The sequence below is a fragment of the Manis pentadactyla genome, chromosome 12 (genome assembly GCF_030020395.1).
Source record: "Manis pentadactyla isolate mManPen7 chromosome 12, mManPen7.hap1, whole genome shotgun sequence".
Classification (NCBI taxonomy): Eukaryota; Metazoa; Chordata; class Mammalia; order Pholidota; family Manidae; genus Manis; species Manis pentadactyla.
This window is the reverse complement of record NC_080030.1, coordinates 58,622,474-58,634,276: the sequence shown is the minus strand read 5'-3', so window position 1 is coordinate 58,634,276 and position 11,803 is coordinate 58,622,474.

Here is an 11,803-nt window from a genome sequence, read left to right as displayed (position 1 = left end):
ATTGGGGAAGGATGAAGACACTGGAAGCTGTGCAATTAGCCCTCAAAGAGATACGGGACTGCTTAGGGGCCCTGAATGACTGTGTGTCAGCACGGATTGTGGGGTCATTTCTCAAGGCATTGGAAAGGGTTACCAAGGAGAAAAATACCTTTCAGTGTCACTTGGAGAAGCTGGGTGATGAGCTATGGGATGCCCTTGTGGGTAAAATATCTCGCCTGGCTTTACTGCGTTTGCATATCCTCAGGGGTGGAGAGAAGTTCATCTCCGTATCATATCAGTGGGTAATTACCTGAGCAACCCAGGGTGTGTCTGATCCTGAGAGTTTAAAGGAAGGGACTGGCTGGCTTGCTGGCTTGCTTCTTCAGGAGCAGAGGAGAGAGATGGCCCTGGACTGCAGTTTGTAAGCAATAAATGGGTTTTAAACTTTATTTCTCCCTTTGACGGATTTTGGTTTTTAGAAGTATTTTGCCCCGGGGTTTCATCTTCCCATACTTACATCTGGCGGCAGTCGGCAGGGTGCCTCTGAACCCGAAATCTGTCATAATGGGTATGACCTTTGGGAGGGCTGCTCCTGTGGATGGTGGGGAGGCCCCAGTAGATGCAGTGGCAGAGGGTGCCTCTTCACCTGCTATTATCCCTCCAGCTGTGGGCTTCCAAGTTGGGAACCCCTAGTGGGGAATTGGTCTAGGGTAAAGTACCTCTTAGAGGGGTAAGGCCTTCCCCGGTGGAAACACCGGAAGCTGCAGAATTAGCCCTCCGTGAGTTGGAAGACTGCTTGGAGACCTTAGGGGGCTGTGTAGTGGCTGGCATTGTAAGGTCTCTTTTCATCCAGATAGTGAAAAACGTTATACAGGAGAAAGAGAGGATTATTGAGGGACTTAGGCGGGAGAGAGACACACTTCAGCATCGCTTGGAGGAGCTGGGCAATAACCTATGGATGTTGTTAAAGAAGAGACAGTTACTGAAAAGGCAGGTCATGCTCCTAGAAGATTCCTTAGCAGTGGCAAGGGGGGAGAAGGCATGAAAAGATGCATTGCAAGAGGCTGTGGGAGAAGGGGAGGAAAGAGTAGTGTCTTCAGCCCCCGAAATGGTGGAGGAGGAGCCAGTGGTGGAGAAGCCCAAGGGAGAAGAGGAGGAGGTGGGGCCACTGGTGGATCTGTTACCCATGCCACTGCCGGAGGTACCATCTTCTCCTGTTTTAAAGGCCCACCTACCTGTAATTAAGAAAATAAAAATGAAACAACCGTGGGCTCCTCAGTGGGAGGAGCTTCCCCCTCCCCAGGTTGTGGAGCACTCCATGCCCTGCCCCTATACCCAGATGAGCTGGTGGACATGAGCGTCTGGTATAGGCAGAGGCCATCAGAATCTCTGCCTACATGGCTTTTACATCTCTGGGATATAGGGGTGGAAAATATTGTCGTGTCGGGTACTGAGATGAGTAGAATGGCTTCCCTGATGACTCAACCTTCCCTCCGGCAGCAGTTGCAAAATACCCATCACGCCTCAGGGAATCAGACACTCCTGGAATGGCTAACAGCTGCCATCAGGATAGTCTGGCCTAATCAGGGTGATTTACCATATTTTCCCAGTAGTTGGAAAATGTATGCAGAGCTCCAGCAGGTACTGTAGGAATTGGATTTGAAAAACATATAAACCCCCAGGGCCCTGAAATCCAGGAACAGTTTGCCTTCACGTGGGAAGGCCGGCAGTGGACATTCACTGTCCTTCCACAGGAATACCTCCACAGTCCCACCATCTGTCATGGACTTGTAGCCAGGACTTGGCTACATGGAGGAAACTGCAAACAATGTGGTTCTATCACTACATTGATGATATTATGCTCACATCTGATTCTCTTTCAGATTTAGAAGGGGCAGTTCCTAGACCGTTGCAACATCTACAGAAAAAAGGATGGGCTGTGAACAGCACCAAGTTTCAGGGACCTAGTTTGTCTGTGAAATTCTTGGAAGTTGGATGGGTAAAACTAAAGTTATTCCTGAAGCAGTTAAGACAAGGTCCAAGCTTTCCCTACCCCTACCACTGTGGCAGTATTACAAGAGTTTTTGGGTCCTTTGGGCTACTGGAGAGTGTTTATCCTGCACTTGGCACAAATTTTGAAGCCCTTATACCGGTTGGTATGAAAGGACATCAGGTGGGACTGGGATGAGACATGTGCAGCTGCTTTTACTGCTGCCAAGTGGGCAGTCAAGGCCATACAAACCTTGAATGTAATGGACTCATTAAGCCCTGTAAGCTAGATGTTTATGTAACCAAAGATGGTTATGGATGGGGTCTTTGGCAGTGTCTGGAATGGACACATTCCAGGGGCTGGATTCTGGTCACAACTATGGAAAGGAGCAGAGCTCTGGTACACCTTGATAGAGAAGCAACTGGCTGCTGTGTACCACGCCATGCTGGCTACAGAGCCCATCGCCAGAACAGCTCCGACCAAGGTAATAACCACCTATCCCATTGCAGGGTGGGTGTGAGACTGGACCCAAAGGCCACAGAGTGGCATGACACAGACACCTACATTGGCCAAATGGGGTGCATATTTACATCAGTGCAGCTCCCTCTCTACTAGCCCCTTAAGTGGAGAACTCCAATGCTTATTGGGGCCAGTGACCTATACCAGTGGAAAGCAGAAAGAACTTGTTTTTCTGCCTTTGGTAGCTGAGACTCCTTATCAGGAGGGAAAAGCCCCTATATCTGAAGATTCTTGGTACACAGATGGCTCCAGTCGTGGGCAGCCCCCAAAGTGGAGGGCTGTGGCTTTCCATCCTAAGGCTGAGACAACAAGGATGGAGGATGGAGAGGGGAAGAGCAGTTAATGGGCTGAGTTGCAGGCAGTATGGCTCATGATCACCCAGGAGCCTTCACCCATAGTTGTCTTCACTGACAGCTGGGCTGTCTATTGGGGCTTGACCCCATGGCTACCGACATGGTACCATGCCAACTGGATGGTTGGTCAATGGCCCCTTTGGGGGCAAGAATTGTGGCAAGACCTATGGGCCTCTGGTCAGACTAAGACTGTTACCGTATATCATGTGACTGGCCATTTGCCTTTGGCATCCCCAGGGAATGATGAAGCAGACACATTGGCCCAGGTGTGCTGGCTAGAAGGAAAGCCGCCTCTGATGTACCCAATGGCTGTACCAGCGTTTGTAGCACGCGGGGCAAAAAACAATGTGGGCTGTAGCCCGTCAGTGGGACTTGCCACTGACCTTTGAAGAAGTCAGCAAAGCCCAGAAGGAGTGCCTTGTGTGCTCTAAGAGGGATTTACACCAAGTCCCACAGCAACATGGGATAATAGTAAAGGAGCCAATACCACTTGTCAGGTGGCAAATATATAGCCAAATATATTGGGCCTCTGCCCATATCAGAAGGATACCGGTATGCCATGACATGTGTGAACATGACCACTGGACTATTGTTTGCTTTTCCTGCACATCTTGCAGATCAGCAAACCAACAAGAGGGGCCTGGAGAGTCTCTTTGCAGCCTATGACTGGCCGCAGGTGATTGAGAGTGATCAAGGCACCCACTTTACTGGACATGCTTACAAAAAAAATGGGTGCAGCAATTAGGAATAAAGTGGAAATTTAATGTACCATGTAATCCTACTGGGCAGGCATGATAGAGAGGTACACTGGTTTGTTGAAATCCTGCCTGAAATCGGACACCAATAGTCTATGGGGTTGGTCAGTTCGCCTATATACAGTGCTGCGGCATTTGAATGAGAAACCACATAAAGGAGCTTTGAGCCCTGTGGATATGCTCACACACTCTGCTGCCTCCTCTCCTATACATTGTCTGTCCAAACCAAAGGAGAGCTATTGAAACCAGGACATGGCCAGCGGAGCAACATCCTGCTGCCAGCCCCACTGCATTAAGCCCTGGAGGCACTGTTGAATGGACCTGGCCCTGCACATTTAGACACATGGACCAGCGATGGCTGCCCCTTCTGGCACCTTGGGGGAAAGGCCTGGATCTGGCCTCATGTGTATTCCTGGAGTAACAGCTGAATGGCCCCCAAAGGTCATGGTAGTGTACCCAAAATGTCCAGGAGGTAAGAGCATCTTACGGGGAAGTTTTTTTTTATCTTTATGGCCAGTGCATGTACCTCCCATAGCCCTCTATATCAACCCATCTGTAACTCCCACAGGGAGGGGGGTGAAATTCTGGTATACTAGACCAGGGCGAGATCCCATTCCTGCCAGTATTTTATCATAAGACCACTCTCTTGCATGCATCCTACCTGATGGACAAGATTTGCCTATGCTGGTGTCATTAAAACATCTTCTTATTGTCCTTAAGGTTATTTTCTCCTACAGTCCTTGTGGCCTGAATGCACCCCCTGGTTGCAACCACCACATGGTGATTGCTCTGAACCCTCGGCTCCTGCCTGTCTATGGAATGGATGAGCTATGGACTTAATCTGCATAGGACTTTGAACCTAGCTGAATCCTCCGGCTTAAGGATTGTCATAATTTTATTGCTGTTGCTATTGTTATGTCATTAGTCTGGTCACAATGCTCCAGCGAAAGAAGGAGAATGAGTAGATTGTAAGGCGAGATTTCTGGAGGAGTGACCTGTGGGTAAAATTGTAACATTTCCAGAATAGCTCTCCTGGCTTTGGTGCATTTGCATATCCTCAGGGGTGGAGAGAAGTTCATCTCCATGTCAGTGGGTAATTACTTGGGCAACCAAGGGTGTCTCTAAACCTGAGAAGTTAAGGGGAGGGCCTTGCTTGCTTTCTTGCTTCTTCTGGAGCAGGGGAGATAGACAGCACTGGGCTGCAGTTTGTAAGCAATAAATGGGTTTTAAACTTTATTCTCCCTTTGACTGATTTTCCATTTTTAGAGGTATTTTGCCCAGGATTTCCTGTCCCTGGACTTACCATGATCCTTTTACAGACTGGTTAGAAGGATGGTTCAGAAAATGGAAAGGATGGTTGACGCTGTGTTAACATAGCTGCAGGAATTTTAACCACTGTAGGATGCTCTATCATCCCTTGTGTGAGAGGCCTGGCTCAGAGGCTTATAAAGGCAGCCAAAAACAAACAAATTCCTATGGCACACACCCAAAACAATCTTATGTTATTGGAATATAAATTTGACTATGAAGAAGAGAGCAAAAATATGTTAGAAAAGTTTGAAAAGAACTGGGCATAAACTGAGGTATATTCCTGGGAATAAAATAAAAAATTCTTAAGAAAAGAGGGGGAACTGTTAGAAATGGCATAAAACTTAATGTAATTTATTCCCAGATAAATTAATGTTTAAATAAAAAGGTATTAACAAGAAACCTACATGTCAGAACTTGTACCAGGGAGTCATTCTGGCTGGGAGGCAGAAGGAGATTAAGGAAGAGTGCTCTGTGCTTCACTTAAAAAAAAAATGCAGAAGAAGTTTTAAACCAGCCAATAAAATTAAGACAAATGTAAAAAAAAGCCTAATATAGATATAACTTGCTTAGGTCACCTCCAGGAAAGAATGTGAACCCTGTAGCCAGTGAGGAACCGGGGGAGAAACTAGCATGCTAAGGCATAAATAGTTGTTGTAACCACCCTGACTGCCTGCTCACCAGATACACAATCCTGCAAGACTGTCATTAAAGCCTCGCTCCACTGTTCTCTTTGACTAAGTTCAGACCAGTGAGTGCATTTCTCACATTATGGAATTGCCCTACTGATCTCCAATGTTGAAATCTACTAGTGGTAAACTCAGTCTTTCCATCTGGCTTAGGCGCCTCCGCCTCTGAGTCTCACCACATCTTCCAGCTGGCCTTTAAATCTAATCCTATCCCCAAATTGGTATTTCTTCCAACCAAGCTGGCCCTGAACTTGGGATCCATGCCACAGGGACACTAAGGAGCTTAGGAAGCTCTGCTCCATGTCTCTATGATTGTGCCCTGCAGGGCAGTTTCCTCCCCAAGTTCAAACTACAAGAACTGTTCTGTGCCTCCCTAAGTGATTTCCTCATGAACCTTACACGTGGGGCTGTAGCGCAGTGATGGAAAAAACCCATGCCGTATCTCTTTCCCGCTCCTCTTGTTTCTCTTTCTGCCCACAGTCCACTGAGGCCAAAAAGGAGCAGTGGCCTTTTGTCCTTCTGGATCTTCCCCAATGAAAACTCTTGTTTTGGCAATCAAGCTGGTCCCTGGATACGCTGAAGGGGAGATCGAGGAATTTAGATAATCATTTTCCTAAATAATTATTGATAAAAGGCTAGTGTCTATGCAAAGTCCTATTTTTGAATATGAGAGCACCAGCATTTGATAAAAGGTATTAATTTGACAAAACATATTAATTTCCTCTTTTATGTTTATTTACTGTTGGGGAGAAAGAATTTTCCTCTACCTTCAAGGCTCTTCTCGTTGGTCTAAAATCAAATTGACATGAGACAGATTAACCAGAGAAATAAACAAAGTTTAACTATGTGTGCACAGAGGTCCAATAATGCAGTTGAGATCCCCCCCCACCACCACCACAAGATGACCACGGCAGGCAGTTTTTACACATTTTAGACAAAAGACACTAAATCTGTAAGGACTTGAACAGGACAAGGAAAACTTATGTTTGGGGGCTTCAATTAATAAGGAATTCTAAATTGTGTTGGGCTGGGATAGTAGATTAGTAAAAAAGTAACATGATTTGTTTACGCAAACTTCTCTACTCTCAGTTCCCTAAACGTAGTGATAAAAATGGTTTCTACCCTGCAGGAGCTGGGAGGGTACTTACCACAGGGGAGGTTACTTTTCTGGTTAGGTAGGGTAGCTGGGCAAGGGAAGGTCAGTCCTGCACTGCTCCTTCTCCGTCCTTTAATTCAAAATAATCCATATGCCATTGTGGCAGACCTTGGGGGAGCCTTCCCTGGGCTCCTACACAACATTTGGACAAGTCAGGTTGAATGGCTTATGCTCAAAATAGAGAAAAATCATATTAATGCTTACCAGAAAAAAAAAAATTTCTTTTTGAACAGCAAAGATGTTTCTTAAGAAGTTGAGTTGGCAGAGTGGTTTTTAGTTACTTTAAAATGATGCACATAACACTTTGGGACATACAAGATATTGGAAGTGAGGCACATAAAAATATAATATTATTTAATATATTGTATCTTTCTAGGAAGACTTTAAAATCCTTTTTCACTTAAAATTTTTTTTTGAAATAAGTATAGACTCACAGGAAGTTGAAAAAATAGTACAGAATTCAATATACCCTTCATGCAACGTCTCCAAAGGGTAACGTATTACATGGCTATAGTAACATCAAAACTAAGAAATGTCACTGTATAGTACTGTTACATAGCCTATTGGCTTTATTCAGATCTCACGAGTTTTTATGAACTCATAAAATATTACTTATTCATATGCACACAATCTAATTTTTCTGCACAACTCTGAGAAGAGATGCAGATGCAAGTGAGGTGCAGAAAATTTAGAGCACTGTTCTAGTCCAGTGTGATGTCCCCCCACCCTGAGAGTATGGGATGGCCAATGGTTTAAGGGCTGTGCTCTGAAACACTTCCCTTTCTGGAGTCTTAATTATTCCTGTTAGAGATTTACTAAATTCATCTTAAATCTTTGTACATTTTTGGAATTGCATGTGACTCTAAGAGATTAATTTACACAATTCTTCATTTTTTCTAGGTTCTTGAGAGATAATAGCTTCTAGAGAACTGTGGGTAACACTTTGAGAACACGAAGTTGATAATGGGAGCAGGATCAGCAAAAGGGGAGCCTGGGCTATCTAGGGAAAATGTTCCTCTTTGACACATTTGCTTCAGGAAAGCTGTACTCACTAGGTAGGTCTGGGATAACAGTGGAATGTGGCCACCTCAGGCAGGGTGGGTGACTTAGATTTTGAGACACAATGGTAAATAAAGAAGTCAAATATTAAAATCTAAAGTTGAAATTGTCTTTATTTTACAATCAGAGTAACCTAGGCCATATGATAGCATGAATTTTGAAACCCCCAAACAGCAAGGATGAAAGTGGAAAAATTAAACTCCCTTGGTTTAAAAAAGCAGGGAAAAACAGCAAAGGCACCGTAAGGCTGGAAACCAGTTGTCTGGAGGTTTTAGCAGTGCCAGCGAATAGAAAATTTTCCATATAATTTCAATAACCAAGTAGAGTCAGAGTGACTCAAAACATGTCTGGAGTTTATACTTAGTTGATGGAAACTTTGCAGGCTGGGTTTTCCTCCTTTTCCTACTCTGCATTTACAAGCCAGAGACGACCACATACTTGGAAACAGTAACTGGGCAATTACTAAATGGTTGCTGAGTGATGGTGTAAATAGTTGGAAAAAAGCTTGAATTTGGATTCATGACAGCTGTCAAGGTAAGTTTTCTTACTCTCATATTATAGATAATTTTATATAGTAATAGGACACATGACTATTAAAGGAAGATAGAAGTTTGCTATGTATCTCCAAGTAAGATTTATTTTGTTCAGCCAAATGGGTCACACAAAAGTATAGAGACAATTTTTTTTTCCTTAGGTTTTCAAAAAAGATTTCTTAAAGAATACTTGCACTGGAGGATCTGGATATCCTCAGAAGGCAGAGAGGACATGCAGGAGAAGGCTCCCCTGTGGAGGGAACTTAAGTCAAAGGGCCCCCAGTGCCATCACCAGGGGCTCCAGGGCTGGCCAGCTCATCCATACCAGAAGCCAAAGCTCAAGGCAAGGACAGGCTGAGAGCAGAATTGAAAGAGTCTTTGCCACTTTCATATTGTATATTTAGCTACATGTGTTTATGGATATGTGACTAATTGTACATTTATCCATCTGGAAAAATAATATTCTCTTGGCTGCACAATTTCACTACCACCACCATCACATATACACATGCACACACACACGCATACACACACCTGTTTTGTTGGGTGAATATTCTGGTAAACTGCTTGAGATGGAGCATAAGATTCCCATGAGCCAGACTTAACCAACACTAAACAGTTAGTGTTCTGTTTTTCTATTGTGGTGATGATAACTGTTATTGGTGGAGGGCTTTGCTGACTGCCTTCCTTGGTTTCTTTTTGTTAAGGGAAAAATTCAAGCTGAAGACTAGATTGAAATGTTAGGAAGATAGAGAGGATTTTTTTTTTTTTTGGGTTGAAAGATAAGAACAGGGAGGTGGAAGCAAACAGGGGAGGTGAATTTTATTAAGTTTTTCTAGGTGATATGTGATGCAATTTCTTTTCCTCCTTTTTCCTAGAAATCTTCAATAAAATTAGTATTACTTATGATTGTGTTGTAGTGTTGGATTTGTTTTGGAGGCATGCCCAAAAGCTGAGTTTGGCTGCAGAGGAGGCCCAGGGTTAGGAGAGAAGTGACCACGGAATTTCAGGCACATCTGGATTACTTCCACTTTCAGGTAGTGAGCATCTCTCCTTAACTGAAAATGCTGTAATGATTATCAGATTATCTGCTGTCAATACTTCACTTCCAAATTTACAATGTTGAAGCAAAAAGATGGCCACTTTCTTAGGTGAGAGATTATTTTCTTTCACATACGCTTTATGATTATATTTGTACATCACTAACAAAAATGTAAACACATGTTAAATTCCTAATGTAGAAAAAGGCCTATTTTTCAAATGGGTATTTTCAACCTTCCAATTAATAGGGAAGTTTCAGGTATAAAGAGATGGCTTATTAAATACTTGTGCTGAATTTAAAATATTTTAAAAGCTAAAATCACTTTTAAAATTTTATATGTTATAGAGCTATAAATGTTTACCACAGAGAAATACAGATAGAAAAAGAGAATAACACTCAAAATACTACCAAGCAGAGTATGTCTTCAGACCTGATGCATTTTCACACATGGAAGTGTTAGGATAGCCAAAGAAACTGAGCCATCCCAAATAAAACACTCAAAGTGGTTTGTGTTTGACCCTTCCATATTTTTGGTATATCTGTTAAAACAGCATTGCTGTAACTAATACAATTGCTGAAGATAGTTACGCTTAAAAAAAGAATGTGGAAGACAACATGAAGTGAAAATATGCTACAAAAAAGTGTGTAACACTCTCCAACTTTAACAAGCTATGTATTGTTATATCTTGTTTAAGTTTCTCCACAGACACACTATATATTTGGGAAACATGAAAACTTTTTTCCAAATGAAATCGCTAAAGGCAAAATCTATGAACTATGAGTCACCTGCCAGACTTCCAAGGCACAATATTCCAGGGTTTCCTTTCACGTGGTGATTCACTCTTCCAGGATGTTCAAACATATGTCCTAGCAAGTAGGCGGCAAATAGGAGAAGTTAAGAGCAAGTGTAAGAATTAAGGAATAGACGGTGTCTTATTTTACACACAGGTGCTTCCTCACCTGAATGCATATTCCTGGTAATTTAACCCATTTTGGGTATCTACTTCATGTGTTTTTTTAAAAATTTCTACTCTATGATCTATATTCACTTGGAGATGGAAATTATCAGGAGCCATTGGGATCGTTGCAGGGCTGATTCTTTTTAAATAACCCAAATTTTCATGTACGTGGAGATTTACCTTTAAGAAGCAGTATTTAAAACCGTGTAACCCCATTTGAAGGACCACTTCATAAAAGTATTATAGTTTTTCCTACCCAGTTTTTAAATGGGCTATTCTAAACAAAGTAAATATTTCCCTAAAGACCCTGTTCATAATCATGAACAGTAGTGCACTCTGCTCTTTGGTTAGTCTCCTTTTTTTTGACATTTTATGCTTGCTCTTTATTGCGTTCCCTACTGCCTCCTGTCCACCACCCCAGCAACCACCATGTTCTCTCCTTTAGTTTCAGGTGGTTGGATATCTCTTTCTGTGTGTGTGTGTTTGTTTGACTGCTTTGACCAGCCCTGCCTGCCACTTTTCTCATTTGCATGTCAGAGATTATATTATGGACTGAAGTGTGCGCCCCCAAATTTCTTGAAGTTATAACCCCCAATACTTCAGAATGTGACTCTGTTTGGAAATAAGGTCTTCACATGTGTAATCAAATTAAGATGAGGTCATTAGGGTGGACCTTATTCCAACATGACTAGTGTCCTTATAAGAAGAGAAAATTGGACAAAGGCACAGAGGGAAGATTATATGAAGACCCAGGGAGAAGACAGCTGTCTACCAGCCAAGGAGGGAGACCTGGAATGGAGCCCTCCCTCACACCCCGTCAGAAGGAACCAACCCTGCCAACACCTCATCTCAGACTTCTATCCTCTAGAACTACGAGAAAACAAGTTTCTGTCATTTAAGCCACCCAATCTGTGATACTTTGTTAGGGCAGACCTCGTAAACTAATACAGGTTGGCTTAGAAATCATGTAACCAAATTAAGGAGTACCATGAAAACTAACTATAAATAGACTTTGAGAGGGTACAAGAAATACATCTCCTATAAGTAGCTGTTAGGAGTTTTATGGTATGAATATTGGCGACTCCAAGTCCCATTCATTTCATGTGGCCTTAGATGCTCATGTTAATTCATCTAATTATTTAGTCAATCAGTGAATATTTGTTGATCCCTTTCTATGTACCAGACATTGTGCCAGATATGGAAGACTGAAACGTAGGTACAGCCTTCAGAGAATTCAGTCTCAGAAGACACAAGTCATGTAAGAAGTTAATTACAGTGAAGTACTACAGGTGCATAGGCTGGTGGTGAGGTTCAAAGGAAGAAGTGATTTATTTTATCTGGAATCTCTTTATAGAGGTGGGGATTCTTAAACACACAGAAGAAAAAAGAGGGCATTACACTTAGGGTTATGCTATGGATTGAACTGTGTCCCCAAAATTCACACATTGAAACCATATGATG